Source organism: Oratosquilla oratoria, chromosome 39, assembly GCF_046742065.1.
Source record: "Oratosquilla oratoria isolate Oo_2021 chromosome 39, ASM4674206v1, whole genome shotgun sequence".
Lineage (NCBI taxonomy): Eukaryota > Metazoa > Arthropoda > Malacostraca > Stomatopoda > Squillidae > Oratosquilla > Oratosquilla oratoria.
This window is the reverse complement of record NC_134815.1, coordinates 35,247,391-35,260,539: the sequence shown is the minus strand read 5'-3', so window position 1 is coordinate 35,260,539 and position 13,149 is coordinate 35,247,391. Positions and strand designations below refer to the sequence as shown.

The 13,149-nt window shown below is 37.8% G+C and overlaps 2 protein-coding genes across 4 annotated transcripts in view; one reads left to right on the top strand and one right to left on the bottom strand.

Moving 5' to 3' along the window:
- sl (small wing phospholipase C gamma 1) overlaps positions 1-3,789 on the bottom strand; it is a 182,958-nt gene extending 179,169 nt beyond the window's left edge. For both annotated transcript variants that reach the window (XR_012965896.1, XM_076176720.1), the window contains exon 1: positions 3,207-3,789. The gene's annotated coding sequence lies outside the window, so the exon portion shown is untranslated. The remainder of the gene's footprint in view (positions 1-3,206) is intronic.
- LOC143020359 (uncharacterized) overlaps positions 1-13,149 on the top strand; it is a 203,972-nt gene that overhangs the window by 152,067 nt on the left and 38,756 nt on the right. The window lies entirely within an intron of this gene.

Here is a 13,149-nt window from a genome sequence, read left to right as displayed (position 1 = left end):
TCGTATGATCTTTGCATCATCAGCAAACAAAGTGTAGTGTTTTGTATCTTTCATCGTGTCATTTACAATGATCAAGAACATTTCAGGTGCCAATTTTTCTTCTATTCTTTGCCCTTGTGAGACTCCGCTAGTCTCTACACTTCATTCTAACAACCTATACTTTACTACTGTTGTTCTCATGTACCGGTCCTTCAAGAAATCCTTCATTCAGTCATATTGATTACCTTTAATGCCTCTAACATGTACCAATTTCTATTTAGAGTCGATTTTCAGGTATCTTGCCGAAGGTAGGTATGTGTGTATCACGCAAGGGCGCACCCAGGAATTTTTTCGGAGGGGGGCATGAAAATGAAAATTGAGGCGAGGAAAAAATAAAATGTAAGTCACTTTTATGTACTTTTGTGCGTTTGAAATAGACAGTGGAATGTTTTATCTATGAAAACAAGACCTCATACATCATTGCAAATATTTCTATGGTTATTATAGTGACTGCATTAATAATATAATTTATTACGAAATAAAATAACATTAATTTGATCTGGTTATTTAAGAAAACAAAATGGAATAAAATTAGTGAAAATTAACCAGAATGTAATTAGAAAGTACACTTATGATTGTCTGAATTACAGTAATACGTACAACAAATTTATTTTGTTTAGTATGCTTGTAAGTAAATATTGTGTAAAAGTAATAACTAGACAGGTTTTATCTAAAAACTACTTAACTATTAGTGAACAAAATTACAAATAAACTAGAAACATTTGAATCGGACTGAAATGTTAATGTAATACATTATCAAAATAAAACATTTCAAGTGCAAAATGTAATTTAACGTTTACTTAGAACTATACCGTTGCTAGCATACCGCTTGTTAAAATTTTACGCACATTTTCCTAACGCGAGTTTTTTAAGCTAGTTCAGCAGTGATTTCTGTTTCATTAGGGCAACTTGTTCCTATGAATATTCATGAGTACCAGACCCGACAATCTTCGTGTATTGTTGACCTGAGGTATATTTTTAATTTTCTCATGCAGCTGAAACTTCGTTCAGCTGATGCTGATGTGACTGAAAGAGTACAAAGAATCTTAATGAACTGGAAGATGTTGGGATAAAACACACCATGGGTTTCAAAAGCCAGGACTTCTGAGCATGTTGCTGGGATTCTCTCATTACTCATGCAACTCACACTTTCTGTGTTCCATATATGGCACCATCTTTCAACTTCCCCATGCAGATCTGCCCGCATTACAGGCAGATCTTCTTTATAAAACTCAGCAGCTTCCTTCACCCGATCAAATGTGGTTTTGCTAACATACTTAGAAATAAGATATTGTAGGCGTAGAGTGTGTGAGTGCCAAATCGATTTCGTACTTGTTGCAGTAGGTTATACAAGTATGGCAAGAAAACTGAAATCCTAAAATTTAGGATTCAGGTTCGTGTGTTTCTAGATTTGACCTCCTGGTTTGCTTTGTAAACTGCCATGGTACTTGCATTGGTTCATCCAACAGATTTTTAGCTTCCACGAAAATTATATGGAAGTCCTCCTCAGCATTAGCTCGAATGGATGTAAGTGTCTCCAGGAGGTTATTCACTTCTTCGGCACATTGGAATACGTCGAGTTTGGGATTCTGGAGTTGTACTGATATAAGCAGTAGTACCTTGGAAAAACGCTCACATACACAGAGAGCAACTACAAACCGATGTGCTGTCATGGCAGCTAACATTTGTGAAGCCTTTGATGATGCTATGTAATCTTTCCAGTCACACATTTCTTTAATAATAACAATAATAGTGTCGTGGCGTTCAAACCATCTGGTTTCACAGAGAGATAACCACATCTTGTGAAATTACCCATATGCAGAAGACTGCTTCTGTTCAAACACTTTGGTGTCAAATTCTATCATCCTCTTGACACTGGCGCGCATGAAGGTCGTGATTTCCTGTTCCCACACAGTTGTTGAAATCCTGCACCTTTGCAGCTTGACACACTACCAGACTGAAGACATGACTGCTGCAGTGGGTGAAAATTGCATTTTTGTAGATTTGCCTAATGTGTATTTGAGCACCATTTGTAGCTCCCATCAGTTGCTGCACATCCATTATACACCTGACCTCTCAGAAGGCTGAGATCCAAACCATATTCTTTTAAGTTTGGAAACAATTAGCTCTGCTATTGCTTTGCCAGTTCCATCAGTGTCCTCCTCAAATCCTATGAAGTCCTCATGGATATTTCCCCTCATGTCTACTCATCTTACCAGAAGGGCTAGTTGACCTTTTACAGAGGCTAAGGAGCAGCCCCACTCTCTCCAAAACCGTATATATATCTCCCGATCTACGGCCCCATCAATGGATGCAGTTTCATGTTATGCCCAGGACCGACTGTGTGTGTGTATATATATATATATATATATATATATATATATATATATATATATATATATATAAAATTGACAGTGATATACATTACTGTTCTTACCGCTGTTTAAAAATACGAGGAGACGAAAAACCAGTTCAACAAGCGCTCACCAGGCAATGAGCAGTTAGTGTATTTAATTTCTTACAAGGAAGGAAATTTCAGGGGGACATGGCCCCCTTGGCCCTCCCTAGATGCGCTCGTGTGTGTGTGTGTGTGTGCATTTACCTAGTTGTATTTTACGGGAAGGTGAGCTATGCTCGCGGTATCCCGTCTTTATATCTTATTTTATCTAAACTATTTTTAAATTCATGTATTGTTTTTGCACACACCACTTCCTCATCTAACTTGTTCCAAATGTCTATTACTCTGTGAGGAAAGCTATTCTTTTTCAGATCTCTTCTATAGCTGTCTTTCTTGATTTTCTTACCGTGTCCTTTTGTATTTCTTTCATCCCATTTTATTAGATCCTCTCTATCAATAATTTCTATGCCTTTCATGATTCTGTAAATAGTTATCAAATTTCCTCTCTCTCTTCTCTGCTCTAGTGTCTGTAGCTGTGTGTGTGTGTGTGTGTGTGTGTGTGTGTGTGTGTGTGTGTGTACGCGCGCGGAAGCGCGGACGTTTATACATTTGGGAGTGGTATGTGCTTGGGTGTGTCACTTAGGGTGTACGAGTAGATGTACTCATAGATAGTTTAGATTTTGCTTTGAGAACGTGCAATTGCGTTTTCATAACATTATTTCCAAATATCACTTTCGCCATTTAAATGGAAGAGAAGATAGAGACTCACCGATGTGAAGATGTTTTACGTCATTGGTGCCTCTGTTGATCCTGTGGTGTACAGAATAGTCTTCTCGTATGTTTATACAACGCAGTGTTTTATGGCATTTTAAGTCCCTTAGCCCTTATAAGAATATATATATATATATATATACATATATATATATATATTCCTACAAAGTTGATCAGACGACGGTAACCGTCACGTTCAAACTGAGTGCACTGAGGACTGGGCTGGTCCAGACTCAAGTAGATATCAAACGCAGGAAGGCGTCAGATTTCAGTTTCCGCTACTGCGAAATTATTGTAGTCCACTGGATATAGTCACTCCTACAATAAACTAAAATTGTTACTCCAAATAGGATGTTGAATGGCACAATAATCGCAAACGTAATATTCAAATAATTTCGTTTTATCATGCAAAAGTGTTTCCGTACATTTACAACACATACCAATTGTGTTTCTCACTAGCTACACACAAACCATACTTCTGTCTTCCAATTTCTACTGTTTTTTCAAATAAGACATTTTTAATTTTCCCTTATGACTTATTGCACGACACATGCTGTGCAACACTATCGTTTCCTTACAAGGTGTTTGGGTGGACTGTTGATGGTTGCCCTGGGCTTGGGTACTCGATGTCAAAGAAAGCCCGAGACTGTTGAATCCGTTTTCTTTCTTTTTTTTTCTTTCTTTCTTTCTTTTATTCGTGAACTCTTGTCGATGACCCGTTGGATAAAATTAGGGTTGCCAACTCTGTTAAGCTACAATAAAGGACATAAAATCTTTATTGATATTTATTTAAGTGGCTATAGATCATAATAGATGCCTATATTAAATGCAGTTCAAAATCACATTTCTCATACCTAAATGAAAATATAAAAACAAGAATGAGAAGACATTTATTTTACCTTGATCAAAGGATTCTAATCTTTAGAACTATATTTGCCCTGGATTTTTGCTGCCTTCAGAAAATTTGTATCATCTTTGCTGTTTTTAGCGAATTCTAAGTAACTATTTTTTATGTTAAAATGTATGAGAAGTTCGTTCTTAATTCAACAGAGCATCAGTTCCTTTCATCTCGCCATTTAGATGACATTAAACTAAAAACTCTTTCACAATAAGTTGATGTTCCAGGAATCGATTGTACAAAAGAAACTATTTTGAAAACATTGATACATTTAAAGTCCATAGATTTCAAAACAAAATACCACTCTCTGGTTATTGTTGAGCTTATGAAGAGTTTAGAGCTTTTGATAGTGTTGAAGTTTCTTTGAATAATACTACTTCATCAAAAAGAAGTTCATCCATCTTTAATCTAAGCTTTCCTTCTAGTTTCAAAGTTTCTACAAATTCTACAAATTTCTGAAACTTTGGAAAATGAATGGCCTACGAAGCTTATGTTTGATAATATGCCGAATGTTGAATTTCATCGAAATCTTTTCTGTTTTTCCAAATATCTGTTAACATGACATATTGGCACTGCTAATACAAGTTTTTTCACATAGATTTCACTGCTCTTCTGGTATTTATAACACATTACGGCTCGATTTTGTGAAGGGTGTCATCATTACATTGTTGTATAATACGCCATATTTGTTTTGGTTCTTCGTGAGTTCAGTTGATAGGCGGAAGTATTGCCTTTCCAAACGTCCAACGGCACCTCCTTTCTTTCTCTATTATTTTCCTTTTTTTTTTCTTGGTGGTGGTTAGTAACATACTTTACGATTTTCTGGTTTTCCCAAAATTGGTGTATTTTTTATGAAAACTTGAGTTATACATAAAATGAGGTTAATTTTACACCCTGGACTGCGGCCTGCCGCTCTGTGCGTCTGGTATTGTGCAGAATGCGGAGTTGACAGTCTGCACTCTTACAAGAAGTAAACGCTTTTGCAATCATCACATCTCAAGAGTAGGATTGAACTACCAGTCACACCGATTTCAAAATAAAGGACAACTAGTGTCATTTCAAATCTCAATAAAGGACAAGGACAAATAGTGCTGAATAAAGGACTGTCCTTTGAAATAATGGACGGTTGGCAACCCTAGATAAAAGGGACCTTCGCCCTGTGTGTATGTGCAGAGTTCTCCTTTCTCACTCAGGTCTTGTATGTGTTGATTCTCTCCCATCTTTCGTTCGGTATTCCCAAACTCTTAGAAAATCAGTCTGCATGTTTGTATCGCGCGCACGCGCGCGTTTGTGTGTGTATTTACCTAATTGTATTTTACGGGAAGGGGAGCTATGCTCGTGGTGTCCCGTCTTAATATCTCATTTTATCTAAACTGTTTTTAAATTCATGTATTGTTTTTTGCACACACCACTTTCTGATCTAACTTGTTCCAAATGTCTATTACTCTGTGAGGAAAGCTGTTCTTTTTCAGGTCTCTTCTATAACTCTCTTGATTTTCTTTCCGTGTCCTCTTGTATTTCTTTTCTATCATCCCATTTTATTAGATCCTCGTGTGTGTGTGTGTGTGTGTGTGTGTGTGTGTGTGTGTGTGTGTGTGTGTGTGTGTGTGTATTTACCTAGTTGTATTTACCAAGTTGTATTTTACGGGAAGGGGAGCTATGCTCGTGGTGTCCCGTCTTCATATCTCATTTTATCTAAACTATTTTTAAATTCATGTATTATTTTTGCACACACCACTTTCTCATCTAAATTGTTCCAACTGTCTATTACGCTGTGAGGAAAGCTATTCTTTTTCAGATCTCTTCTATAGCTGTCTTTCTTGATTTTCTTTCCGTGTCCTCTTGTATTTCTTTCATCCCATTTTATTAGATCCTCTCTATCAATAATTTCTATGCCTTTCATGATTCTGTAAATAGTTATCAAATCTCCTCTCTCTCTTCTCTGCTCTAGTGTCTGTAGCTCAAGTTTTGCTAGTCTCTCTTCATATGATAGTTTGGAGAGTGTTGGTGCCAATTTTGTAATTGCTCTTTGTATTCTTTCAAGTTTTGTTATACTTTTTTTTTTTTTTTTTTTTTTTGTGACCACATCGTTGCTGCATATTCCAATCTTGGTCTTATCAGGGTGATTAATATTTTCTTCACCATTTCTTCATCCAGGTATGTAAATGCCACTTTGATTGTTCTTACTAAATTATAAGTTTCTCCAAAAATCTTGTTTATATGTTTCTCAGGTGACATATTATTCATCATAATGACTCCCAGGTCCTTCTCATTTTCTACTTTTTTATTCCTTCTAATCCCAATTTATATGATCCTTCTGTTCTTTTTTTTTTCCTTTTTCCAAATTCCATTATACTACACTTTTTGGTATTGAACTCCATCTCCCACATCCTACTCCATTCCCATACTTTATTTAGATCACTCTGTAGTGACTCACAATCTTCTTCACTGTTCACTTTTTTTTTTAACAGTTTTGCGTCATCTGCAAAGAAGCTCATGTAACTTTCAATTTCTTTATCCATATCATTAATATATATAGCAAACATTATCGGGGCCAGAACTGTTCCTTGTGGAACACCGCTTATTACGTCATCCCATTTTGAGTGTTTGTCTCTTATCACTACTCTCATTTTTCTTTCTTGCAAAAAGTCTTCCATCCATTTAAGCAGTTTGCCCTGTATTCCTCCTTCAGTTTCTAATTTCTTAAGCAACTTCTTATGTGGTACTTTGTCAAAAGTTTTTTTCAGGTCTAGAAATACACAATCAGCCCATCCATCTCTTTCTTGTATTATATCTATTAGCCTTGAATAGAAACATATTAAATTGGTGACGCATGGTCGTCCTTGTCTGAATCCAAATTGCCTTGGATTTAGCACGCTGTTTTTTTTTTCAATATTTTACCCATTTACTTTTGATAATTCTTTCACAAATTTTTGCTATTGTACTTGTTAGAGAGACTGGTCTACAGTTGGTAGGGTCCTCTTTATTTCCTCCTTTATATATAGGTACTATATTTGCTCTTTTCCAATCTTTTGGAACTTTTCCTTCTTTCAAGGGACTGTTTATTATGCTTTGTATTTTGTCTGTCAGTTCATTCCTGCATTCTTTCAAAATCCAGTTTGCTATTTCATCTGGTCCATGCGATTTTCTAACATCAAGATTACTCAAGTGTTTCATTATTTCATTCTTTGTTACTTCTATTTCTTTCATAGGGGGGACTTTCTCTTTCCATTCGATCTCTTCCGGTTGTATATTCTCCCTTGTAAACACTGATTTAAAATGCTTGTACATAATTTCCGCCATTTCTATTTCCTCTGTTTATTCAACTCCTCCTTGTCGTAATTTCTCTAATTCTTGTTTGTTTTTCAGTTTGTTGTTTACAAATCTGTAAAATAGTTTTGGTTGATCTTTACATTTTTCTATGGCATCTTTTTCATATTTTCTCTTTTCCTCTCTGCACACTTGTACATATTCATTTCTATAACAAATATATATTTTCCATTTTTCAGGTCTTTTGTCTTTCTCCCATTTGGTCCAAGCTTTGTCTTTTAATTCTCTACAACTTTTATTATACCAGCACTTTACATATTCTTTTTCTTGTTTTTGTCTTGGGACATATTTTTCCACTTTTTTTTTATTTTTATTTTTTTTATAAATTTTTGTCAAAATATTCCATTTCTCTTCTACTGTTGTACCTTCTTTGTGTATTCTTTCCCAGTTTTCATTTTGAAAGAATTCTCTTATTTTATAAAAAAAAAAAAAAAAAAATTGATACATCAATCTTCCTTTTCTATATTGTTCATTTCTTTTCATATATTTTTTCTCATTTAGTTCTAGTTCTATCAATATGTGGTCACTTTTACTTATTGGTGCCTGGTATTCTATCTTTTCCACTATTTCAGGTTCTGATGTGATTATTAGGTCTAGTCTCGATGGTTCTTCTTCATTTCTATACCTAGTGTTCTCTTGAATCCATTGTGTCATTGTGTGGTCAGTAATCATCTCAAGTAGAACATTTCCCCATGAGTCTTCTCCACCCTTTACGGTCATCTCTTACCAGCAGATTTCTTTGCAATTAAAGTCGCCCATCATAACTATTCTTCCTCCATCTTCCATTATCTTGTTTAATGTTATTCTTGTGCCTTCTAACATACTTTTATGTTCACTCTCTTCCCACGAGGCTGTTTTTGGGGGCACGTAGTTTATTACAAACTTTCTGCTCTTCTTATCTCTGTCTTCTACTTCTATCATAATCATCTCTACTCTATTCTTTCCATATGTGACACTCTTCACGTTTATATCCTTCTTAGTCAGGAACATAACTCCACCCCCTTGTTTTATCTCTCTGTTTCTAATCCAATAAGTATATGCATTGTGTCCTATGCTGTTGGGTGGTAGTGGACCTCTTAATTTTGTCTCTACAATTCCCATTATGTCCGGTTCTTTTTCCTTCAGATACTCGTTCAGTTCATTCAGTCCTGTTATTAATCCATCTATATTTGTGTAGGACACTCTTAACTTTCTGTTATTTCCATTGTATTCTCTGTTTCTTTTTTGTTTCTCTCTGTTATGGTCCATTTCCTCAATTTCATATTCACTACTCTCCAGTAGAATTCTGGTCTCGTTTTTTTCTTTAGCTTCTTTCCTTTTCATTTTTTCTTCCTCTCCTCTTTATTCATTTCTCTTTTTATCCATACCTTTTTATATTGTTCACTTGCTGCTAGCTTCCCTGTTTTTGCTAAGATATTCTCTGCTGTTGTTTGTGACCTGAATTTAATCTTAATTGGTCTGGTCTTATCTGTACTATATTTTCCGAACCTAAACATCTCTTCGATTTGTTTCATTATTTCAGGTTCATCTTCCTGAACTAATTCTAGTAAGCTGCTTACTTTTTCTTTTTCCTCACTGATTCTTGAAGTTCTATCTAGGTTATGTTTCTCTTCCATTCCTAATATAATTATACATTTCTTTTTATCTGCTAAGTCTCTTACTATATTCTCCTTCTGTCTCATCACTTTGATAACTGAGTCTTCAGTTTGTTCTTTCATTTGCTGTTTAATTATGTCAGTAAATGCAACTTTACTGTTTTCCTGGATTTTTTTCCAACCCTGAGCTTCTTTTGCTATGGCTTCTTTATTGTCTTTATTATTCCTCTTCAATTCTTCATTCTCCTCTTTTACTTCTTTTAACTGTCTTTTTAATTCTTCTATTTCATTAGTTAAATTTTTGTTCGCCTTCTCTCGTTCTTGCAATTTTTCAACTCTCTGCGCAATGTTGGTTACGTTACCGATCCTGTCTTCCCAATGTTCGATCATCTTATCAAGTTTCTCCTCTAGTCTTGTCAATCGGGGGAGGTTTGTATCCCCCCACCCTCATTAAATCCCTGGAAATTATTATCCTCACCTTCCATTGAGCTGCTCTTATCTATATTTCTAATATTTACATTTTTGTTAATCTCATCACCAAAATCATCGGTCCTCTGTTTGTTTACAAGACGTCTGGCCTCTTGGACCAAGTCTTCTCCTTCCTCATTTCCTCCCATTTCCCTCAGTAATCCCTCCCCTTCTCCTTTTTCCTCACATTCCCACGACACCACGAGTTATCCTCTTCCCTGTAAATACAATAGGTACTTCCTTTGCGTTGAGATCCACGAAAATTTCACTTTTTCTTCAGAACTCCAATCCTCGCCGTCCATCCGACAAAAGTGTGTATTCACTTGGTCTTTGGATCACGTGTTGGACTCGTGATCGACAGCTATTTCCCTCCTGGAAGAGAGCTCAGAGCTCGTAGGTCCGATCTATGGGTAATGCTATGACCTTACACACACACACACACACACACCCAACTCCCCGTCCACGAGAGTCAGAGTAACGACTCGAAGCGTAGCTGTACCGAAATAATTTCGACCTTGGGCAGGATTCGAACCAAGCACTACGGGCACCACCATGCTAGTAGTTCATCGCTCTACCAACTGCGCCACCGAGTCATGTGTGTGTTTGTGTGTGTGTTTGTGTGTGTGTGTGTGTGTGTGTGTGTGTGTGTGTGTGTGTGTGTATTCACTTGGTCTTTGGATCACGTGTTGGACTCGTGATCGACAGCTATTTCCCTCCTGGAAGAGAGCTCAGAGCTCGTAGGTCCGATCTATGGGTAATGCTATGACCTTGCACACACACACACACACCCAACTCCCCGCCCACGAGAGTCAGAGTAACGACACGAAGCGCAGCTGTACCGAAATAATTTCGGCCCTGGGCAGGATTCGAACCAAGCACTACGGGCACCACCATGCTAGTAGTTCATCGCTCTACCAACTGCGCCACCGCAGTGTGTGTGTGTGCGTGTGTATGTGTGTGTGTGTGTGTGTATGTGTGTGTGTGTATTCACTTGGTCTTTGGATCACGTGTTGGACTCGTGATCGACAGCTATTTCCCTTCCGGAAGAGAGCTCAGAGCTCGTAGGTCCGATCTATGGGTAATGCTATGACCTTTCACACACACACACACCCAACTCCCCGCCCACGAGAGTCAGAGTAACGACCCGAAGCGCAGCAATACCGAAATAATTTCGGCCCTGGGCAGGATTCGAACCAAGCACTACGGGCACCACCATGCTAGTAGTTCATCGCTCTACCAACTGCGCCACCGCAGTGTGTGTGTGTGTGTGTGTGTGTGTGTGTGTGTGTGTGTGTGTGTGTGTGTGTGTGTGTGTGTGTGTGTGTGTGTGTGTGTGTGTGTGTGTGTGTAATTATAATTCTCATCTCCCAAATACTTCATCTCCTTCGGGTTCTCTATCTCTCTATCTTTCTGTGTGTATATGTGATTCACCATGGTCTTGGATCACGTGTTGGACACGTGATCGGCAGCTATTACCCTCTCATATATGACCGGTATATGGGTAATGCTGTGACCTTACACGCAAACACACACACACCCAACTCCCCGCCCACGAGAGTTGGAGTAACGACTCGCAGCGCAGCGATGCTGAAATTATTTCAACCATAGACGGAATTCGAACTCGGACCACTGTAGTAGTGGTAGCAAACGCTACCACTGCGTCGTCGAGTTGTATTTTACGGGAAGGGGAGCTATGCTCGTGGTGTCCCGTCTTCATATCTCATTTTATCTAAACTGTTTTTAAATTCATGTATTGTTTTTGCACACACCACTTTCTCATCTAACTTGTGTGCCTGTGTGTGTGTGTGTGTGTGTGTGTGTGTGTGTGTGTGTGTGTGTGTGTGTGTGTGTGTGTGTGTGTGTGTGTGTGTGTGTGTGTGTGTGTGTGTGTGTGTGTGATATACCTAATCCGCCCTGTTATAGTACCTTATATAAATCAGAGAGTCTGAAAAAGAAACAAATGGATTTACAAGTTCTGTTGCTGAGACTCCCTTGGATGTGCAGCTGCCTACCACAGAACAAGGACGTAATCGTTGTACCACATTTGATCTTATAAAAGGAAAGATCTGGACCTGACCACTTTCCGACAGTCATCTCTATTTCATCGAGTCTTTATGCAGGCAAGCCATCCAATAAGTGTTTGAAGTTACGACAAATGGATCAACAAGCTCTGCCACTGGTGCTCGAACCCTTTAATGTGTGACTACCATGAAATGCAAACATAACAGTGTTTTGGTCACCTTGTGGCCTGGCCCTCTTTGGCACTGAGGTTAAGAGTGGCAAATTGTGACACACTCTTCAGTACGCCTTCTTGGCATAGAATTAATCATTTTGGCGATGTGCCCGAATGGCTCCCAACCCCAACCCTCCTCTAAATGATTCTCAACCTTTTTCACTTCCTTCCCGCCCCTCCCTTTCATCAATTAACAACGTTCGTGTCTCTCCCCTTCATTTTCCTCACAAAGCCCACCCCGCCAAAAAAAAAAAAAAATAAATAAAAAGATAAAAAGAAATTACAATAGATTGTTGAAGAAAAAAAACCTTTGCTTTATCATTAGAAATCGTAATTATATTTCTTCTGCCAGGACAGAGTGATGGATTTTTTCTTCTTTCTTTTCAAGATTCCTCACATTGTAACAGCAGGCTATGACCCAACTAAAACTCTTGTCATGGCCCCGAAGTTGAGAACCACAATGACCTTTGCATGTAAAAGCCTACTGTACGTGATTTTTTGTTTTCTGTTTTCACGTACTTTTTCTTTTTAGATTTTAATTCAACGCCCTTCACTGACTTTCTCCTCTCTCTTTTTATGTTGTTGTTATTATTATTATTATTATTATTATTATTATTATTATTATTATTATTATTATTATTATTTAAAGTATATACAGGCAGTAAGTCTTCTAATACACAAATTTTGTTGAAGGTGATGCTGTTTTCTGCATTAATAATTTTCTTGGAGATACTTTCTAAAGATCTCACTAATCGCCGTGTAGCAGGGTCTAAACTCTGTAGAACTCGTGGATGGTGGACATATTCTCCGATCCGGATTTCGGCTCAACTGAGCCTTCTTCAGGGAGTGTGTCAAATGTCATCAAAGTGCGATATTTGACCACGCGAAATTATTAGACTAGGGGAGATCACATGATAGTTTGAAAAATATGCATAAATTATCTCCTCATGCTTCTGGCCTACCCTGTGTTCTCATACTGGGTAGCGCTAATAAATCAAGTGCCTGTATGTTCAAGTTGGGGTTTTTATCCTTGATAAGATGGAACTGGAGACCAGAAGGTAGCAGATCTAGAAGTAGACCGAAGAAAAGATGGAAAGATGGCGTTGAAGAAATCCTAGAGGATTTGAGAGAAGAAGGAAGCTTTGAGAGGACAATCTGGAGAAGTGTGCTGGCCCGACTGACAGGCTGAAAGCCTACCTGGGAGCAGAAGTAAGAAGTAAGAAGTAATAAAGGGCCTCGATTATCTTTAACTTTCTCGGGTCCATGCAGATTTCCAAGATTTTCGTGTTCTGTTCTAATTCTTCTCGTGTAATGTGGAGCTCCTGTGTATTTGTGTCCAACCAGTCTGGATTCCAGCTTCATAGTCGTCATGCCTATGTACGAGGAAGGAAGGGCTTCGCAGTTCCCTTTTGTGCAT